The sequence below is a fragment of the Arvicanthis niloticus genome, chromosome 26 (assembly GCF_011762505.2).
Source record: "Arvicanthis niloticus isolate mArvNil1 chromosome 26, mArvNil1.pat.X, whole genome shotgun sequence".
NCBI lineage: Eukaryota > Metazoa > Chordata > Mammalia > Rodentia > Muridae > Arvicanthis > Arvicanthis niloticus.
In genome coordinates this window covers 31,135,141-31,157,531 of record NC_133434.1, presented here as the reverse complement: position 1 = coordinate 31,157,531, position 22,391 = coordinate 31,135,141, and the positions used below count along the sequence as shown (strand labels likewise).

At 36.3% G+C, this 22,391-nt stretch overlaps 1 protein-coding gene and 1 pseudogene across 8 annotated transcripts in view; both read left to right on the top strand.

The window, feature by feature from the left end:
* Nucleotides 1–22,391, top strand: part of Myo9a (myosin IXA) — a 173,139-nt gene that overhangs the window by 6,908 nt on the left and 143,840 nt on the right. For 2 of the 8 annotated variants that reach the window (XM_076925466.1, XM_076925461.1), the window contains exon 2: nucleotides 5,708–5,865. The exons of the other annotated variants lie outside the window; for them this stretch is intronic. The gene's annotated coding sequence lies outside the window, so the exon portion shown is untranslated. The remainder of the gene's footprint in view (nucleotides 1–5,707; nucleotides 5,866–22,391) is intronic. 8 annotated transcript variants of the gene reach the window in all.
* LOC143439297 (peptidyl-prolyl cis-trans isomerase H pseudogene) lies at nucleotides 14,013–14,816 on the top strand (annotated as a pseudogene).

Below are 22,391 nucleotides of genomic sequence, written 5' to 3'. Positions count from 1 at the left end.
TAGAGTCTAATTTTCCTCAGAGTGAGGAAAGGACTAGTCTTAAGTCATAGCTAAATTTGGAAAAAAAAATTGCTTCTTTTTCCCTATTAGCAATAGTTGTTACTTTTTTAAACCATAAGGTAGGTGTGTGTGTGTGTGTGTGTATATATATATATATATATTTCTTTGAATCTCTAGGTATTCTTTTAAATATACTTTCTCCTTAGTTAAGTTTTTCTCTCTTAATTTTAAGTTCATTTTGTCTAATTAAATAGAGGTTTTTTTTTTTTTTTTTTTTTTTTTTTTTTTTGACATGGTTTCTTTGTGTAGCCACCTGGGTGTCCTAGAATTGCAACTCAGAGATCCACTGGGTTTAAAGGCATGCAACCCCCTTCCCCCCTCCATCTCCATCCCCCGCCTAGCTAAGAGTATGGACTCTTAAACCTGGATTTTCAGCAGATTTGGATTCAAATTCCAGTTACATCACTTACTGAAAACGTCAAGATATATGTTTATCTCCTGTAGGGTGATATCATTTTTTTTCCTCACAAGAATTTTAAGGCTTTTCTGTTTTTAGAGGTGGAATCTTTTTGTTTGTTTGTTTGTTTGTTTTCTGAGGCATGGTTTCTCTATGTAGTCCTGGTTGTCCTGGAACACATTCTGTAGACCAGGCTAGCCTTGAACTCACAGACATCCATCTGTTGTGTCTCCTGAGTGCTGGAATTAAAGGTGTGGGCCACCACTCTCAGGCTGGTGGTGGGGTCTTGATAAATTTTTGGCAAGGCTGTTTACGAACTTCCTGGGACATAGCAGTTGGGATTACAAGTGAATGTTACACAGTGTTCAGTATTCTTTGTTATGTTTAAGAATTTCATTAGGATAGTGGTTAATTGCAGTGGCTTTTTTGTTATTTTTGTCAACAGAAGTAAATACTATGGTAATTTATAAGCTATCTTTTAACTGCTGTATTTTATAGTTCATAATATTTGGATGCAATGTGTTGCTGGGCATCGTGCTACATATCTCTAATCCTAGTACTTGGCAGAAGGATTGCTGCGAGTTTGAAGTCAGCCTGGTCTACATAGTTTGTTCCAGGCTAGCCAGGGCTACTATGAAGTGAGATTCCTGGTAAAAACCAGGGACTTTTCTTGTTATCTTAGTATGGAGGGTTAATGGATATTAGAATGTATTTTGGGTGAGGTTATCATTACAGGATGTGTTCAGTTTGGCAGTGATAGACATTCCTTAAATCATTGACAGATTTTAGTACTATTGCTGTTTGCAGTGTGTTAAGTATTTGTTTGAAATCTGCTTACTTTTTATCGATCATCTGATAGTGGGCTGAATAATCTCTCTCTCTCTTTAATGTAAGGAAGTTTATCAGGAGACTGTAGACATCTTCATAAGTGATTTTTTTTAATCTTATTTTTTTGAATAATGTTTGCAACTTTGTTTTCTTTTAGTTTAGCTCCCCCCATGTTTTTAATTATAAAAGCTACTCACATTGAGAAGTTAGAGAGAATTAAAAAGTTGAACATATTTGCAGTTTATATTCAAAGTTAGCACTGTTTGCTTCCGTAATGCTGTGATTTACTGGATTATTCTTTATATGTGTGCGTATTATTCTTTATATGTGTGCGTATTATTCTTTATATGTGTGCGTATTTTGGTGAAAAACTACTACTGCTTGTTGTTGTTGTTGTTGTTTTGTTCCTCCTCTTCTCCTCCCTCTCCTGCTGACAAGGTTTCTTTCTTTCTTTCTTTTTTTTTTTTTTTCTGGAGACAGGGTTTCTCTATGTAACCATAGCCGTCCTGGAACTCTCTGTAGACCATGCTGGCTTTGTACTCAGCTATGAGATCCCGATTGTCTCTGCCTCCTGAGTGCTGGGATTAAAGGTGTGTACCACCACCACCTAGCTGTTAAATTTTTAGAAAGTAAATGACAAATATGCTTCAAAATACTTTGGAAAATATTAAAAAAAATACTTATTTTTGTATGGGTAGGACTAACTACCCCCAAATTTTGGTGGTTTTTTTTTTTTTTTTGCTTGTTTGACCTTTGATGTACACATGCATGCACTCTACAAATCTGCACCCACTTGTATATATACATTCAGAAATTATTTTAGTAGTCATATGCAATTACTTTTACCCATTAACATACATGTATGTGAATATTTGAGACTGTATGAGAAACATACATACTTTAAACATTTTTGATATATTTATGTGTCTTGTCTAGACCAGCAAATCAAAGTATTCCTTTCCTGTCTTTACTTTGTTAATATATGGCCCTTTGTAGAAGCTTTTGTCCTAATTTACAAATATAGCCTTGTTTTGCTACTTCTTTTTTTCCTTTTCTTGGTGAGAAGGAATGAACTTAAAGCCCTGTGCTTGCTTTCTGGTCAGATACTTGGCTACTGCTGAGCAAAGCCCTTGACCCAATCCTTCATGATTTTTTTTTTTTAAAGATTTATTTTACTTATATGAGTACACTGTAGCTGTCTTCAGACACACCAGAAGAGGGCATCAGATCCTATTACAGATGGTTGTGAGCCACCATGTGGTTGCTGGGAATAGAACTCAGGACCTCTGGAAGAGCAGTCAGTGTGAGTCAGTGAGTGCTCTTAACCTCTGAGCCATCTTTCCAGCCCCCCTTCATGATTTTAAATGCCAGTCATATATTCTTAAATACTGTAGTTCTCCTTATTTTTAAACATATGAGCTGAGTAACTCTGTTTATTTTATGTGCCAGAAAATGAGTTCATCATAGTAATTTCAAAATCAATTACAGATTATTGTAGTCATAATTTATTAGATCTCATTGTGGTAAATTTATCCATTAGATTATATACCAATTAGCCATTCTAGTTTTGATGATCATTTGAATCGATTTTCATTTTTTGCTCTTATAAGACAAATGATAGAATGGTGTGCATGCTTATATCTAACAATAGCACATTTGCAGATATTTTTGAAAATTCATGTGATCAGAATAGCTTGGTCACAAGAGAAGATAGGTCATAAAGGATGAACAAATTAAAATTTAAATAATGACAGAGAGGCTTTAGTTTTTGCTTTTACCAACACAGCATATAAGGATTTTCCTTGGACTGGATCCACCTCAACAGTAAATATTATAGATTTAAAAATTTTTGCCAACTGATACTATCTCATTATTTAAATTACTGAAACTTGGCATCTTTTCCATCTATTACTTTTCTTTCTTTTTGTCTGTCTGTTGTCTGTCTTTCTTTGTTTCTTTCTGTTTTTATTTTATTTTATTTTTCTTAGTCTTGTGTAGTTCAGGCTGATCTAAAACTGGATTCGAAACCTAGCTTGGTTTAGAACTCCAGATCCTCCTGCCCCAGCTTCTTGAGTGCTGAGGTACAGGTCTATACTTCATTGTTTGAATTTCTTTTTGTGAATTACATGTTCAAGTTGTTTACTTAATGTTTTTTCCTATTAAGTGTTCTGTCTTTGTTACACTTATTGTTAGGAATTCTATATGCATTTTAGATATTAGTTCTTCTGTATCTATATAGTTATATCTGTAGCAAGTTGTTTCTGCCCCTCCTCCCAAATAGCTCAGGCTGGCTTCACACTTGGTGTGTTGTTGAGGATGACCTTGACTTAAGATCTTCTGCTTCTGACAGCAGAGTCCTTTGCTCTCTATTGTTTCAGATGCATATTGCCCTGGCAAGTTTTTATTTTGGTTCTAGAGATCTGAACTCATGTATATAGTCAATGCTTGCTTAACAAGTACTTTATCTGAGGAGACATCTCTCTAGTCCTCTAAGTCACATTTTTGGATTCAGTTAGAAATAACTGTATCTTCAAAATATTATTTTCCAATTATATACAGGCAATATCTTTATATTTTTAAAATTATAGAATTATAGGTTATCTTGGATTTTTTGGATTTTAAACAAATTTTATTTCTATTGGGCTAAGTGTGGTGGTACAGGCCTTTAATCCCAGCATTTAGGAGGCACAGGCAGGTGGATCTCTGTGAGTTGGAGGCCAGCCTGGTCTACATAGTAGGTTCTAGGACAGCCAGGATGAGTATGTGCCTGAATGTGCAGGTGACCAGGAAAGCTAAAAGAGTGTATTGGATTCTCTGCAGCTGTAGTTACAGACAGTTGTGAGGCACCTGACCTGGGTGCTGGGAACTGAATTTGGGTTCTCTGCAAGAGCAGCAAGTACTTTTAACTGCTAAGCTATCTGTCCAGCTCAAAATCTTAATATTTTTGAGATTCCAATGTTCAAATGTAGTTTCATTTTCTCTTACAAGTTTGTTGGTCTCAAACCTGAGGTAGTAGTCCTGTTTTAGCCTTCCAGATGCTGTTTTTCCTTTCTCCCTCCCTTCTCTTCTTCTCTCCTTCCTTCCTTTCCTCCTTTTGTTTTCTCTCTTTCTTTGTGTGTCTGCCCCTTTTTCTCCTCTCTGTTTGTTTTTCTTCCTCCCCTTCCCTCTCTTAGTCCTAGTATAAACAGTCTAGTTTATACATTGCTGGGGATCAAACCCAGGGCTTCCTCCATGCTCTGCAAAACTCTACCAATTGAGCTATACCCCAAACCCACTTTACAAGTTTTGAGGAAACATTTTTAGGGTGAAAATATATATATATTTTGATGATTTAACATCAGTAGCAAAATCTTGACAATAAACAGAATAGAAGATATGTTTTCTCTAAAGAAACCTATAATAGAAAAGAATTTAAGAAAGAAAGGGTGAGCATGGATGGTTAGGGTTTTGTTGTCTTGGAACTCAGAGATCCTCCTGCCTCTGCCTCCCAAGTGCTGGGATTAAAGGTGTGCCACCTCCCCCCCACCAGTTTTTTTTTTTAATGTCATTGCCGTACTAACATATATTAGTAATTAAAAAATATTAATAACATAAATCGGTAATTTTTCTTGTATAGTTTTGAAAAAGTGACTGCTGTCCAGTGCTGTGTTACCACTTCATTATTTCAATAGCCACTGAGGTGACAGACACTACAGTAGTCTGTTGAATTGTTTATTATTTTTAAGATTTGGTGTTAGCAATGGAAATCCTGTTTGAAGTTGTGGCTGAAATGGAGTTATTATCATCTAAAAATTAGTAACAAGTACTTGTTTTTTTGTTTGGGTAGTCACTGTTGAGCAATTTAAAAATTTGTTAGGTGCAGAAATATTCACAGATAAAGATCTACCTTTGATGGTAACATATGACAAGGCTGTTCACCCTTAAAGGTTTATAAAACAAGTTGAAAATTCTCTTCAAATTCTGAAGCCTATATTTAGAATACACTGTAAAGATGTAACTAGTGGAGTACACCCTTAAGGGAAGAAGAGGTAGGTGGATTTATGAATTAGAGGCTGGCCTGGTCTACAGAATAGGTTTCAGGACAGCCAGGCCTACACAGAGAAACCTTGTGTTGAAACAAACAAACAAGCAAACACACACACACACACAACAGCAGAAAAAAGCCAAAACCAAAAAAAAAAAAAAAAAAAATCCAAACTAAAAATATTATAAAGCCTAGAGTATATAGTCAACATAAAAAATTACTTTACATTTCTAATGCAGATTAACTTTATGGGTTAGGCTGTTCCTCTTACCCTTTTATCTTGCTTTGTTCCTTCTGAGTTGGTTTCCCATATTATTTCTGTGTGTAGGTATCATGTGTAGTAATTTTATTGCTGTAAAAATTCATGTTTCATCTTTTCATTCTTTTACTTTCTCCAGATCTTTTGGCAACCACTAATCATTTTGATTCCTGTAACTGAGGAAACCAAAGTTCCGTTTTGTAAATTCTTAGCTTCATCAATAAAATAATTCAGAAATGGATTCTGAAGAAAGTTCAAGGGCCATTTTATTAGTTTGGGAGGAAAACAACAGGGCAGGTAAGTTGAAAATCATAACATTTGCTGTGAGGAGGGAAGTGGAGAGAAAGTCAGCCTTTTTAGGTGTGGAGTTCAGAAAAGCTTTGAGAAAACAGTATTTGAGAGAAAACATACCATGGGTCAGTATCTGAAAAAGAGATAAAAATGGAAAAAGAAAAGCATGCTTTGTGGTGGGTTATAGACCTATGTTCAGAGGGCTTTCCATTCAAATCCTTGTGGTACAAAGGACTGTACAGGAACAAATAATTAGAAATAGAAATAACAGATTATTAACAAAGAGAAAGCACTCCTGAGGACAGGAGCCATTTGGGGGACATTTCCATAATGTCTGCCTTTCTTACTTTATATATCTGGGCTTTCTTTACACATACTCTGTTAGATGAAGCTCAGATAAGAAAGGGTTTCTGTCCACTGGCTTCTTTTGTTTGTTAATCTTTATGCTGTGGTCTCTGGTGTTTACTCTCCTGCTATATCACCATTGTTTTGCCTTTTCATTCATGTTACATAATTGGGATCATACAATATATACATATTTCAGATTGGATTCTTTCACTTAGTATATATTTAAAGAGTGTGTGTGTGTGTGTGTGTGTGTGTGTGTGTTCGTCCCACAGGATTTCTGTATGTAGACCTGGCTCGCCTTGAACTCACAGAGATCTGCCTGTCTCTGCCTCCTGAGTGCTGGGATTAAAGACATATACCCCCTCCTCCACAATAACTGTCTTTTTTTGTTTGTTTGTTTTTTGTTTTTTGAGACAGGGTTTCTCTGTATAGCCCTGGCTGTCCTGGAACTCACTCTAGATCAGGCTGGCTTCGAACTCAGAAATCTGCCTGCCTCTGCCTCCCAAGTGCTGGGATCAAAGGCGTGCGCCACCACTGCCCGGCTTAATAACTGTCTTTTTATGACTAGTTTCTTTTTATCCTGGAAAATCCCATGTGTTATTACTATTTTTTGAAGGATGCTTTGGATAATATAGTTATCTTTGTGCAAGTCTGGATAGTTTTCAGGTCATTTGGGTAAATACAAAGACATAGGATGACAGGATTCCATGGTCCAGGTGTATAGGAAGCTGTCACTCTTGTCTAGTGCTTGTGCCTTTTCATTTCTCCCAGCAGCCCACGTTCTTACTAGTATTTGCTAGTGTTGTTTCTTTGGAATTTTGCCCTCTAATAGTTTTGTGGTACTCTGTCAGTGTTTTCTTTTTTCATTCCCCAAGTAATGTATGTGTATTTGCCAGCTATATGTCTTCTTTTATAGGAGTGTTCGGATGCCCGCTCCCATGTTTGTACATTATTAGTAGATTGTTTTCTTGTCGTTGAGTTTTAGGTTTTTTTCCTAATATCTACCAGGCAGTCCTTTAACATACTTGTGGGTTTGTTTTTTTTGTTTTTTGTTTTTTTGAGGCAGGGTTTCTCTGTGTAGTCCTGGCTGTCCTGGAACTCACTCTGTAGACCAGGCTGGCCTCGAACTCAGAAATCCTCCTGCCTCTGCCTCCCAAGTGCTGGGATCAAAGGCGTGCGCCACCACCGCCCGGCTACATACTTGTGTTTTGATAAGAATTTTTTCCTAGGTTAGACTTACCTTTTTTTTTTAATGTTATCATTGGGCAAAATATAAGTTTTAATTTTAATGAAATTCTGTTGACCAAATGCATCTTTCATGGTTGTGCTTTTGGTGTAATCTAAAGAATTACAATCTAAACTAAATTTACACTCTCTTAAATTCCCTTATGCTGATATATTCTAGGGGTTTACATTTTTATATTTTATTCAACACCTTTTCTTTTGTCTGTCAAACCTGGCTGAATGTTATTTGTGTGGGTCTGTTTTGGGGTCTTTTTTTCTGTGCCATTGACTTATTTTGAAGTATTGCTCTATTACCTTGATTATTGTGGCTTTTGTACTAAGTTCTGTAGAATGTAATCTTGTTTGCTTCTTCACTATGATGTTAGCTATTTTTAGCCAGCCATTTGTTTGTTTGTTTGTTTGTTTGTTTATTTATTTATTGGCCGGGTCTCATGTAGTCAAGACTGGTCTTGAACTTGCTATATAGTGGAGGCTGGCCTTTAACTCCTTCTGTTTCTAGTTTCCAAGTACTGGAATTTTGAATATACTCCATCATACCTGGCTTCTTTCTATATGAACTTTTAAGTAAGTTTGTCTATATCCAGAAAGTAACTTTGCTGAATTTTTCTTCTTCTTTTTTTTCCCCTTTAATCCTAGGGGTTGAGCAATGCTAGGTCAACACTCATTGAGTTAGACCTCCAGACCTTTATTTTTCTTTATTTTTCTTTTGCTGTTTGAGATGGTCTTGTTATGTTGTTTGGGTTTCTTTAGATTTGCCATGTAGTCCATATGAATGTTTACTTCCCAACTCAGGTTTGCAAGTAACTGGATTACAGTTTCTCTAGGCCCTGTCTTGCTGAGGTATTGATTGGGATTATATTGAGTTTACAATTTGTGTAAAATTTGTGTTGTAAGGGTACTTATCTTTCTGTATATATCTGTATTTGTTGGCATTTATTTCTTTCAAGAAAGTTTTATAGTTTTCAGTTTGGAGGTTTTCTGTATCTTTTTGTTAGTTTTAGTGCTAAATACTCTTTTTAAAATCTTCTGTACATAACTGCTTTTCAAGTTTCACTTTTCATTGTTGAGAAATTTATTTGCCTTTTGTATATAGATCTGTGTCCTTTGAACTCTCTGGATTCATTTGCCAATTTTACATGTTTGTGTATTCATTTGGGTCTTTTATATATAATCTATAGTCTGAGACTAAAGGTAATTTTTAGTTTTTTCTCCTTATGACTTCAGTTCTTTTTCTTCTATCTTGACACTGTCACCTTCATTACAATAGTGAATAGAAATGATGAGAGTAGACACAGCTGTCAGGGTTTTAGATTCCTAGTATGTTCCTTTCTGCAGATTTAGAATTCTGTTTGATATAATTTTCTTTTTGCTATTAATGAACTAAAATTGTTTTTATATTTCATGAATTTTATGTGTATTCTCTTGGCTTTTGTCTGTCTGAAAATAAACATTTTAATCTAAATGTATAAAGGACATTTTTTAGCTGGCAGTGGTAGAACACACCTTTAATCCCATCATTCAGGAGGTAGACGCAGGTGGATCTCTTAATTTGAAGACAGCCAGGTCTTTGTTTAGAAAAACAAAAACAAAACAAAATAACAACAACCAAACCAAACCGAGTTAGCTGAGTTTGGATCCTGTGGATTTTTTTTTTTTTTAAAGATTTACTTATTTATTTTATGTATATGAGTACACTGTTGCTGTCTTCAGACACACCAGAAGAGGGCATTGGATCCCATTACAGATGGTTGTGAGCCACCATGTGGTTGCTGGGAATTGAACTCAGGGCCTCTGGAAGAGCAGTCGGTGCTCTTAACCTCTGAGCCATCTCTCCAGCCCCCTGGACCCTGTGGATTTATGTATTAATTTTGGAAAAGTTCCACAAACTTCAGTCTTCTGTGCTGTTCCACTCCCTTTATTTTTCCTTTGGGATGGTTTGGAATTGTCTCACTTGGCTAGGGATCACTTGACTCTGATCCTTATCCCTTTGTTTTTTTCTCCTCCTCGCTAGGTTTTATTTTAGATACTGTGCATTGATCTTTTTGAATCTGAATTTTATAATTATGCATGTGTATTTTTGTGTTGTTAAGCCTATTCAGTAACTTTTTTCAGCTATGTTTCATCTTAAATGTTGGGTTTTTGTTGTTATTGTTGTTATTTTTATTTTTTGAGATAGGTCTCTATGTAGTTCTAGAATTTGCTAAGTAGTAGAACAGTCTCACCTTAAATATTATATATTTTTTGCTAAGTCTTAACTGTTTGGGTCTTTTTACTTTAAACTTACACTTCTCTGCCAGAGTATCTCAAATCATTTCCTCTCCCTACTGCTATATAAAATATATTTTTATGAGATTTATTTTTAAAGTCATTCCATTTGAGTAATAAGTGGTTTTGTCTTTTTCTTGTTTCTGTATCACACTTTAATGGTTCCTTAGAAATGTGAATATTAAAGATGCTAAGAATAATTAGTGAAGTTTCTAACTGCTGCTTCTTGGAAAAAGGCATGTTAATTCACCTAAAAGGGTTTTAAGCTAATGTATTCTTTTCTGACTTGGAATTTATGGGTATGCTACAACTATAGTTAGTTTAGGTTTTAATTTATCTTGTGTATTCAGTTTCTACTTTGTAACAAAATGTGCTGCTTAAGTTGAGCTAATGTGTATGTGTGTGTGTGTGTGTGTGTGTGTGTGTGTACCTTTGCTTTATGTTATACCTCTGTTCTTGGCTTTTCAGTCCAGAAGACTTACTTTGTCTTTCTCCTCTACTCTTTGATAGTACACAGTTACTTATATTTCCATACAAGTTACTAGCCAGGCCTGACCATGCTTAGTTTCCAAGGTCATACAGGATAGACTCAAATCAGGGTGTTGTGGCCATAGACGGACTGCTCCATTGCAAAGACTTTAGCTTGTGTTGGGTAGCTTTGCTTCTGAAACTCCTGAATTTCAGTCTGTCATGTTAGTATAAGGATTGATTGCTTGCCCCTTGGCTCATCTTTAAGAGTTGAATTATACTCTTTACTGTTTACTTAGAGAGTAAGTAAAGCCTAGAATTGAGATTGCTTAGGTTTTTTTGTTTGTTTGTTTGTTTGTTTGTTTTTTGGTATTCTCAGCTGTCAGATGAGTTTTACAATTTTGATTTTATAGTGTATCCAGCCCTTTCTTTTTCTTATTATAATAAGTGAGAGATTTTGTTATGACCTATATTCAGACTAGAATGAAAATTCTCAGTATTTCATTTTATTAGTTTCTTAATTTGTACTGACTCAAAAGCTACCGTCATGCCCTTAATAATTAATAGATTTGCTGGAACGATGGGGTGACCTAAGTATTCCGTTTGTTTTGTTTTCTAATTTCCACTGAAGATGGTAGAAGCTACAGGAGTTTATGGCTAATTTTTTTTATTGTTATTGGCGTATAGTAATAATGCCTTGTCAAACCTCCCTTTCCATAAGTTATTTTTTTCCCATGAGATTTCAGCTTTTAAAAAGGCAAGTGATATGAAGGAAAGTTTTTCTTTTTGGAAATGTGTATGTTCTATCTGAACTTTATTATAATTGATCCCATGATTTTCAGAGTTACTACAACCAGAAACTTGTATGCAGGTAAGTTTTTGTTTATAGCTACTGTCATACTATAAAGGCAGACTGAGAAGTTAGGATAGAGGACACATGACCTGTCAAAATATAACATTTACTGTATGAACTTTATACACACACACACACACACACACACACACACACACACACACACACACTTAATGACTACACACAAACATAATGACTTTGAACAAATACCAGTGGATAGCATTTCAAGTTAAGTAAGTGCTTCACATTACAGTTACTGCTTTTTACTTACCTTTCCAAAAATTTCATGGAGTGTCTTTGATTTACTAAACTGTAATAGTGAGTTCACAGTCTCCTTTTTAATGTTGTCATTTCTTGTTTTTTTTTTTTTTTTTGATTAGTACCCACCTCAGTTCTACTTATAAAAGTTGTCTAAACAGAGAAGGATTTCTGTATGTAAGTGCATTTTTTTAATCCCCAAGGGCTTTGCTATGAATTCATTGCCATGTCAAACATTGCTAAACAGCTAATCCTATCTATACTTATGTGCTTGTGTCATTGTGTAGCTTTTCCTAATCTATATTTTTCTTTTAGTAGCTCAGTTTGTGCTTATAATCCTACAGGAGTCTCTCGAGTCCTGTAATGCAGCCATGTACTATTACTACTCCTGACTTTTGATCAGTTTTTCAGAGATTATCTACTTACTGTATTTTAAGGTAGATTCTATTGAGACATGAGTAAAAGGATATGTAGACTCAATGAAACAAATTCACTACAACAGAATGTATAAGATGTAATGGTTATAGTGCAAAATGTATTATTGGTGATTTTTTTTGAAATTCATAGATTACAGATAATCATGGTGATAGTTAATTGAGATAGTTGTGCTTTCTGACTTATTCTTGTTATAGGATCATGTAAATGATTTTTAATTATCTAAGGGCAAATGTGGGAAATATATGGGTCTTAGTATAAGTCTTTAGAGCTAAAATGATTAATATAAAGTCACACTTGGGCTTTACCTACAACTGTCCCCCCAACTTTAATCTATTATCCTTTAAGAAATGTATCTTGAAGCTGTATGAGTATACATATTGGCGTATGTTTGTACATACTTGTATGCAATTGTGTATATACATTTGTACTTTTGTGTGGAGGTCAGAGATTGATGTTGGATGTCTTTCTCAGTTGTTCTCCACCTTATTTTATTTTTTTAAAAAAAGATTTATTTAGGCAAAACACTAATACATAAAATGTTTCTTATAGCCTGGCCGTGGTGGTGCACACCTTTAATTTCAGCACTCAGAGGCAGAGACAGGTAAATCTCTGAGTTTGAGGTTAGTCTGGTCTACATAGTGATTTCCAGGACAACCAGAACACAGAGAAACCCTGCCTCAAAAAGCAAAGCAAAAGAAAAATACTAAAAGATTGAGCTATTTATATTTTGTAGTGTGATAATGATTTGCTTGCATATTTATATTTTATATGTGTGTGAGAATGATTTGCTTGCATGAATGTTTGTTTATTATATGTGTACTCAGTGCCCATGAAGGTTAGAGGAGAGTGTTAAACCCCTGGAACTGGAGTTATAGACAGTTTCTAGCCAACATTTGGATACTGGAGCTGAACCTCTGGAAGGGCATCCAATGCTCTTAACTGCTGACCCATCTTTCCAGCCCGTCTACCTTATTTTTGAGACAGGGTTTTTCACACTGAACTTGGAAATCACTATTTTAGTTAGGCTGGTTGGCCACCAAGCCTCAGGGATCCTCTTTTCTTCACCTTTCTAGTTCTGGAGGACTATAGGCAGTCCCTTGCTTTTCAAATATTTGTCTGAGTATCCCAATTCAGATTTTAGTTTGTATGGCAAAACACTTAGACCAAGTCATCTCCTCAGTTCCCAACTGGAATATTTTTTAAAAACTAGCTATTATTATTATCACTTATTAAAATTAAGAAAATCTTGTGCATATGGGTATTTTGCCTACATGTATGTCTTTGTACCATATATATTTTTGGGTAGCCTGCAGAAGGCAGAACTGTGGATCAGATTCCCTAGAACTGGAGTTACAGATGGTTGTGAGCTGCTCAGTGCTGGGATTTGAACCCTGGTCCCCCTGGAAGAACCTTTAAGTACTGTTAATTCAAAGGCATTTCTCTAGGCCCTTTTACAGCTGTGTGTGTGGTTGTGCATGCCTGTAATCCCAGCACTTGTGAAATAGAGGCAAGAGGATCAGAAATTCAGGATAGTCTGTAGCATTTGAGGATAGTCTGGGATACAGGAGACTGCTTTAAAAAATAAAAACAACACAAACAGACAACACAAAAACAACAAAAACAGAACATGGAGACTTTTCTTTTACACTTATTTGTTTAAATGTATGTGTGTGCGTGTGCATGCGCATGCAGTGAGCACACATGTAGCACTCAGAGGAGCCATCTTTTTGGTATCTTCTTTTGCATTTAGAATGGAACCCCGGACTACAAAGCACTGTGTAATATGATCTTTATGTATGTCTGACCTCACCTTTTTACTACTTTCCTCCTTGGCTTGAACTTTTTCATTTCTCAAAAGTTGTAAATCTGTTCTTGATTGAGACATTTTGCCTTCTTCATTCCTTCCAGCTGAAAGCATCACTCCCAATTAACATAATTGGCTTCAGTGTGCCCTCTAGGCCTTCTTGCCTTGGAGAAACTACTGAATACTCTGATAAGTAAAATAGCATGCTGGAGCTCTTTAGTATAACGATAGGCAAACTGTTGCCCACAAGCCAAATCCTGACGGTGGCCTGATTTTGTCCGGTCTGAGAGCTAAAAACAGTTTTCATTTTTTTAAGGCTACAAAACAGCAAACAAACAAAAACCTTAATGTGAAAGACTCTGTTCTTTAAAATATAAAATATTTACTATTTATCCTTCCCTTTACAGAAAAGTACTTTCTGAAATTATTTTGTTAATTTCTTTTCTAGCTTTGCCCATTACTCCCTCCCCAATGCTTTCTTGTTGAGTCTTGGATTGTTGATTGTGTGAAAGAACTGAGCAAAAATAGAAAGCCATTATAATTGCAGTTGAAAGGTCAGAAAAGACTTCCGGGTCAAAACCATGGCGGTGGCAAATTCAAGTCCAGTCAATCCAGTGGTCTTCTTTGATGTCAGCATTCACGGCCAGGAAGTTGGTCGCATGAAGATCGAGCTCTTTGCTGACGTGGTGCCTAAGACGGCAGAGAACTTTAGGCAATTCTGCACTGGAGAGTTCAGAAAAGATGGTGTTCCGATAGGATACAAAGGTAGCACCTTCCACAGGGTCATAAAGGATTTTATGATTCAGGGTGGAGATTTTGTTAATGGCGATGGTACTGGAGTTGCCAGTATTTACCGGGGTCCATTTGCAGATGAAAATTTTAAACTTAGACACTCAGCTCCAGGCCTGCTTTCCATGGCAAACATTGGTCCCAGTACAAATGGCTGCCAGTTCTTTATCACGTGTTCTAAGTGTGATTGGCTGGATGGAAAGCATGTAGTGTTTGGAAAAATCATTGATGGACTTCTAGTGATGAGGAAGATCGAGAATGTTCCCACAGGCCCCAACAATAAGCCCAAACTGCCAGTGGTGATCTCACAGTGTGGGGAAATGTAATCTAGACAAGATGGAACCAGGTCCTCTGCTGTTCTGGGGTGACATTCTCCATTGAGTCTGACAAGCTGGACTGGCCTCTTTGCTTCCCTGTCTCTACAGTATGGGATCCAGGACCTGGAATTATCACAGATCAGAACCAATAATACTGTTTAAATTTTGAACTGTAAATAAAATAATTTAAAAAAAAAAAAAAAAAAGGTCAGAAAAGCAAGTGATAAAAATGGTAGTTGATACTTCTTCCAAAATAGACAAAGGTGGTTTGTTAAACAGTCAGCTCATATGATTGAACAACTCTCGTAATTATATATATATTGAAGGTGCAAATGTGAGTCTATAAAGTATATCTCTTAAATTGTTGAACTGATTAATAATATACATATCTGAAAAGTCAGGAACCACGTGCAGACAATTCTATTATGGAAGCCTATGTTCCATAGAAAAGCCACTTGAGTTGAGAGATGTCATCCCAAATAAGTGCTGTATCCTGATGGGTAGGTGTGAGAATGTGGAAAGTGATGCTGAATATTAATATTTTGATGCTCATTTTATAGTCAATGGCAAGTAGATAGCTTTGTATTGATATAAGTAGCCTGAAGAATTTCACACTTAAGGATTGATCCAACTAAAGCAAAGCTGAGTTTTGGCTATGCCATAGATTAAGCAAAGTTAGTGAATTTATTAAGTAGAGATAAGGGAAATTATATGCTTTAGATTTGAAAATGCATCGGCATTTAGGGAAAGGGACATGAATGAAGTATACATTTCCTGAGCCATAGGTGTAAGCTTCTAGAGAGAAGATAGTTTTAGTATCTTTATAATAACTATGTCTATGTGTGATTGTGTCTTTATAAGTTTTTAAGGATGTAATTTACAAGGTTTAAAAAGTAAGCAAAGTTCAAAAATTAAAGTTTAAAATTAAGTAAGAACTATATGAGGTTACTTTTCTTAAATATATGAGTTACTTAAAGAATTTGGGTTTAAGAATAAGAGAGGAGTGCTCTTACACAAGGTTACAGTTATTTTGTTTCCAAGCAAGCATAGTTTATTGTTGCAGACATTCTTATTTAAGATTTCTTTAGAACAATGAACATCAGATCATTAGTTGAGAAGTTTTTTGAGTCTTAGGCAACTGGAATCACAAACTAGATCCCAAGGTGAATGGTTTTTTTTTTTTTTTTTTTTTGTTTTGTTTTTTTTACATTTCTGCATCCCAGTAAGTTTTCCTCTTTTACTGTTCTGTCTCAATTAAGTGTATGTCTTCAACAAGACCTCCAAATGTGCAAACTTTATGAAAGACATAGATAGCTATGCATATATTCACTGTAGTTCTGATTCCCAAGACACATCAAAAGAAGTGCTTAAGTGTAGGTTAATCAGAAATAAATTTTAGGATAAAAATAAAATATGAAGAAAGTAACTCTTATTTTGCTTTACTTCTAAATTTGCTGCTGGTTGTAAGTAACATATATTATTTTCCTACCTATAATTATTATTTCCTGATTTCTCTTCTAACCCTGTCTTACCTCACAAATGCTAAGCTCTATGCAGCCCTTCTGATCGGTTGCCTACGTTGACAACCGATAGTTGATAGTTTGACATTTATTGTATTAACCCCACCCCCCCTTTTCAAAAGCTTTAGGACAAATTTTTGTTACAGCCTGAAAGAAAAGTCCAAAGGCAAGAAAGCTGCCTGGAGGAAGGAGATGGAGAAAAGGAAGGGAGAAAACTGTGACTTTCTGAGTTAGACAGGAAGGACTGGTAAGCAGCCACATGCAAAAAGGAGGTGGAGTAGAAGCTTCAGAGAAAGAGGACGGAGTCCTAAAGTATCAGGAAGTACAGACCTACACATGGGTACATACTTACAGATACATCGTTACAATATACATATTATCATTCATTATTAATAATTATTCATTACACTATTAATAACATTAATAATTGTTCACTATTAATATAACATTAAAAATAGTAATGTCTTTGAAAGTTTTTAAATACTTTTATTGGAAGGAGTATTTTGAAGCTTCTGACGCCCCCTTCTCCATTTTCGTGGCGATTGTGTTAAATATTTAGTTCACTTTTGGTTACATCCAAATTTTTTTTGTATCTTCCAGGAGTATAGCAAGTAATCTTGACCTGAGCCATCTCTCAAGTCCTTACCAATCCTATTTTACAGTATTAGTTTTTTATATATGTTTGGAAGTTCTACATGCGTGTGTGTATGAAAGTTCATGTGTGTGTGCAGATGTCTTTAGGTTCTTGTGTCTCTTAATCATATTCTCTGTCTTACCTATTAAGGTAAATTCTCTTACTTAACTTGGGACTTGTTTTAGTTAGTGTGGTTGTCAGTTTGCACTAGAGAGCCCCTGTCTTTGCTGCTCATATGCTGGCATTATAAGTGGGTTGCCTTGCTTATCTATGGTTCAATGTGGCTTCTGGGGATCTCAACTCTGAGATGCTTTTGTCACAAGGGTGAACTTGTTGAGCCATCTTCTATTCCCATGATACTAATTTTGATCCATGAGTGTGGGGCATCTTTTCATATTCTAATGTCTTCAGTTTAGTTTTCATTTTGTTGTTCACGTCTTTTTTAGGCTATTGTGAATGGAGTTATTTCCCGATTTGATTTTTTCCCCCCAGCATGCTTATTAATGTTGTATGAAAAAGGCTGGTTTCCTGTATGTTAATTATTAATTTCTTTTATCCTGCTACTGCTAAAAGTGTTAATCAGAATTGAGAATTTTCTGGCTGCATCATCTCTAGGATCTTTTTTTTTCATCTCCTCTCTCTGTTTCTTTGTCTCTGTATGGTGTGTGCATGAGTGTGTATGGGTGTTTACACCTGTGTGTGTTTGTATGGAGGCTAGAGGGGGGCCGTTGAGTGTCCTCTTATTACTGTGCACCTTATTCCTTTGAGGAAGGGTTCCCTGAACCTGGAGCTTATTTTTCATCTAGCTTAGCAGCCAGTAACCCAGCAGTCCTGCTGTCTCCATGTCCTTCTCACTCCAGTGGCGCGCTGGTGTTAGAGGTATGCACAGGACCATTCCCAGCTTGTTACATGGATGCTGGGACCAGAATTCAGATCTTTATAGTTGTGGAACATCACTGATCTGTCTCTCCAGATTCCTCTAGGGTCTTTTAAACAGAGGATCATATTGTCTATATATAGGGATAATTTGAGTCCTCCTTTCCTTATTTATATCCCATTCATTTTTTCCTCTGGTCTTACTGCTTTGTTTTCAAGCACTGTATTAAATAAAAGTAGAAAAAATGAATGTATGTGTCTCATTCCTGATTTTAGAGGAAATGGGTTTGATTTTCTTCAATTTAGTATAATGCTCGTTTATTAGATACTTTTCTATTGTTAGTGATAAAATACTGTGTGAGCAAGGCAACTTAAGGAAGAGTTTGTTTGGGGATTATTGTTCCAGGGGAATAAGAATACATCAGGAGGCTTAGCAGCAAGCAGGCAGGCTTGGTCATGGAACAGCCACTCAGAATTTACATTTTGATTTACAAACAGGAAGCAGAGAGGGCATACTGGGAAACCTCAAAGCCTACTCCCAGTGACATACTTCTTCCAAAAAGACCCAACCTCCAAACCCTCCCCAAACAGCTACCAATTTGGAACCAAATATTCAAATGCGTGAGACTTACAAGGAACGTTTTTCTAACCGCCATATTTTACCCTTGACCTCCATAGTCTTGTGGCAATAACATAATGAAGAATACAAGTGCAATTTTAAAAATTCCATAGTTGGGGACTGGAGAGATGGCTCAGCAGTTAAGAGCACTGACTGCTCTTCCAGAGGTCCTGAGTTCAATTCCCAGCAACCATGTAGTGGCTCACAACCATCTGTAATGGGATCCAGTGCCCTCTTCTGATGTGTTTGTCTTTCTTTAACCATGGAAGAAGATTCTACAACCCCTTTGTGTATTCTTCATGTCTCTGAAGCCAGAACCACTTGGACAACATTGCCAAATTAAGCTGCCCACTTGGGATGGAGCCTGACCCTCTTACCATATTTTCATATTTTCAGCAGCTTTCCTTTTTGTTGTGTTGTAGAGGCAGAAAATTCTTTAGACCTTTTCATAAATTGGAAGCTTAGCTAGCTGATATCTTGCCTTAAGGGTGTCATCCCCTTTATTCCATTTGGATCTTAATATCTTTATCTTTTTAAGTATAAACCTTGGTTTCTTCATCACCACCACCACCACCACCACCATTTTCCTTTTGAGACAGGGTTTCTATATGTAGCCATGGCTGTCTCAGAACTCACTTTGTAGAGGAGACTGGCTTCAAACTCAGAGGTTTACCTGCATCTGTTTCTTGAGTGCTGTGATTAAAGGTGTGAGCTGCTGCCACCACCTAGCCTACCCAACATAAAATCTTTTTCTTCAAATTGTACATGTTGTATTTCCTTTTTCCCACCTGCTCTTTTCTCTTTTCTTTCCTTTTCCTTTCTCATTTTCTTTTCTCTCTCTCTCTCTCTTCTCTCTGTCTTTACATATATAATTTTCTGGTTTTTTCACTTTGACATTAGTCAGTTTTCATATTTTTCCACAATTAATACTACAAGTTTCTCTTTACCCAAATAAGCTTAATCCTTCAGTTTGAATAGTGAATTTGACTTTAGAGGCTCTTGCACTACTTGAATCTGTTTGGCTCCCCAAGTGTGAATATCAAATAATGAAGGGAGTAGTAGAATTTATACAGGTGTATTTGGCTCTTGAGATGTAGACTTTTGGAAATTAGGAGTTTGAGTTACAAAGGATGTTTATGTTCTTTGAATGTTACACTGGAATATGATATGCTATAGTGGGTTCTCTCAATTATAGAAAAGAGGAATCCACCTTTGAATGGCTCAGAGAGTAAAAGGGACTTGATTGGCACATTTAGAGCTCAATGGCTAAGCTTATTTACTTAAGACACAATTGTGTTTATTGGCACAGATGAATTGATAAAACCTTATTGTATGTGTTAGCTTAATTTTTTTGTTACTGCAGAGAAATTTCTATACATTCAGAATAGGTGGCTGTCAGCAATTTTAGATCTGTATTATTTTAATTTAGCAGTCTTGTATTTATTTTTGTTTTATTTCTTTGTCTTTGAGACAGGAGCTCTCTATGTAGTTCTGGCTGTCATGGAGCTCACCATGTAGATCAGGCTGGCCTCAAACTCAGAGATCTTTCTGCCACTGCTTCCTGAATGCTGGGATTAAAAACATGTGCCACCCTGCTTGGACTTTTTTTTTTTTTTTTAATTTATTTATTAATTTATTTACTTTACACCCTGATTGCAACCCCCATCCCTTCACTTCTCCAAGTCCCACCCTTAAAAATCCCTCTTCCCATTACCCCTTTTCCTTCTCAGAGAAGGGGAAGTTCCCCTTGTGTACCACCCTGTTCTGGGATACAAAGTCAAAGCAGGACTAAGTGCATCCTATCCTTCTGAGGCCTGACTAGGCAGTCCACCTAGGTGAAGGGCAGCAGACAACAAATCAGAGACAGCCCCTCACTTGCAATTATTAGGGAACCCACACGAAGATCAAGCTGCACATCTGCTACAAATATATAGGGGGGTCTAAGTCCAGCCCCTGCTGCTCTTTGATTGGTGGTTCAGTCTCTGTTGGGACTCCATGGGCCCAGGTTAGTTGAGTCTGTAGGTCTTCTTGTGGTGTCTCGACTTCTCCTGCCTATTTTTAGAAGGTACTTTCTAATACTTGGAGCTGAAGTTTGAGTATGGTTCTCTGTGATCAACCTGTCTAGGAAGAATGAAATTAACTTGGTCATAATTGATTTCCCTTTTCATTATGTACATGAAGGATGAGGTCAGTCGAGTTAAATTGCCTAAGTTGACAAGGGATGAATTTCAAAGGAGAACGTGGTTCTTTAACCAGAAGAGGATACAGAATACTTTTGGCAGGCTAACACGATGCCGCTAGTACTTCTATGCTGTTGTGCCATTTAAAAGTTCATTTTTTTCCTCCCATTTATTGATGTCTATGAAATGTGTTTTCTTTCCTGACCTATTTGGCTTTTATACAGCATTGTTAAACATAGGCTCTTGTGTCCTGCCTAGTGATAAAGATCAGGTGGCATGTACTTTTGTTGAGTCTTCCTATATATAAAATGTTTCTCTACTTATATTTTTTCATTGTGATGGTGGGTTTTCAAGACAGAGTTTCTCTGAGTGGCCCTGGCTGTCCTGGAACTTGCTCAGTAGACCAGGCTGGCCTCTAACTCAGAGATCTGCTTGCCTCTGCCTCCTTAATTCTGGGGTTAAAGACATCTACCACTACGCCCTGCTTTTTAGGCAGTTTTACAAGGACTGTTTTGCCATTAAGATGGATTTTTGAGTTTTTTTTTTGTTTGTTGTTTTGTTTTTGTTTTTAACTTTCTTTGAAGCCTAAGGCAATGACTAGTAAAGCAGTAAAACTGGGGGAGGGCATACAAGTATCTTTATTATTCAGAAAGGGAGTAGAACACATGTGCTGAGTGAAGCATTGTTGGGAACCTACAGGTAAAACAGCTGAGATGTAACTGAGGTGAGCTCATTGCTGGAAATCATGGGGCAATATAGAGCTCTGATAATGAAAAAGAAGGTTCTGAGTCTAGTTCTTGGGCTGTCAGGTGTATCTGTAGGGATCAAGTCATAGTTATTCAGTGAATCTCTTGGAGCAGTATAGGGCATAGTCATTGTAAGATGTGGCTTTGTTGCTGACTGTTGCCCAAGGCCATCAGGTCACGGCTAGAACTTGCTAGCTTATTCATCCTTATTACTAAGAAGAATCTGCTTGTTGATATAACTATAGAAGATAAAGGAGGGAAAATGAATACTGATTATTATTGCAAATTTAAAAACTCAAGTTATAAATATTTTATCTGCATTTATGCACATGCAGTGCCCTCAGAGGTCAGAAGAGGGTGTTGGATCCCTGGGACTGGAGTTACAGTCACTTGTGAACCTCCAAATGGGTACTGGGAACCAAACCTGGTTACTCTAGAAGAGTAGCCAGTGCTGTTAACCACTAATCCATTTCTTTAGCCTCCAAACTTACTAGTTTAAAGTCATGATTGTTATAGTATTGTTTAAAACAAAAAAGTAAACAGATTTGCAGTAAGTGTTTGTATGAAAAAAATACTGCTTAAGAAGTATACCTTCTTTTACAAAGTAAAAGTAACCTGAATGACATTAGTCTGAAAATATTTGGCTTACTAGGCTTCTCAAGGATGGGTAAGGAAATAATAGGCCCTAAAACAATTAAGAAATTTAAATGGGCACCATGAGATCTAGTGGATATGAAAATTACAGACTAGAAGTGAAGGATACAATGCAATTGAAACAACAACAGTGGTCATGGAAGGGAGATAATGCCAATAAGATGTCATTTTCTTTTTCTTTTTTTTTTTAAAAAATTTGTTTTGAAACAGGGACTCAGTATTAGGCCAGACTGGCTTTGACTTGTAATGATTTTCCTTCTCCTGTTCCTCAAGTGCTGCAGTTGTAGGTGTCTGCTACCATGCCCCGCTATTTTGCTAGTTTTTTATGACACTGATCTATAAACTAAGGTAGTATCAAAATAAAATAATCTCCATCTGTGTGTGCCTTGGCACATGTACACAAAATAAATACAGAAAATATAATTAAAATATAAGCCACTGGCTGCTATGAAATATGTTCTTCATATCCATCTGAAGATTGATTGATATCCAAAATAATATGTAGAAATCTCATTTAG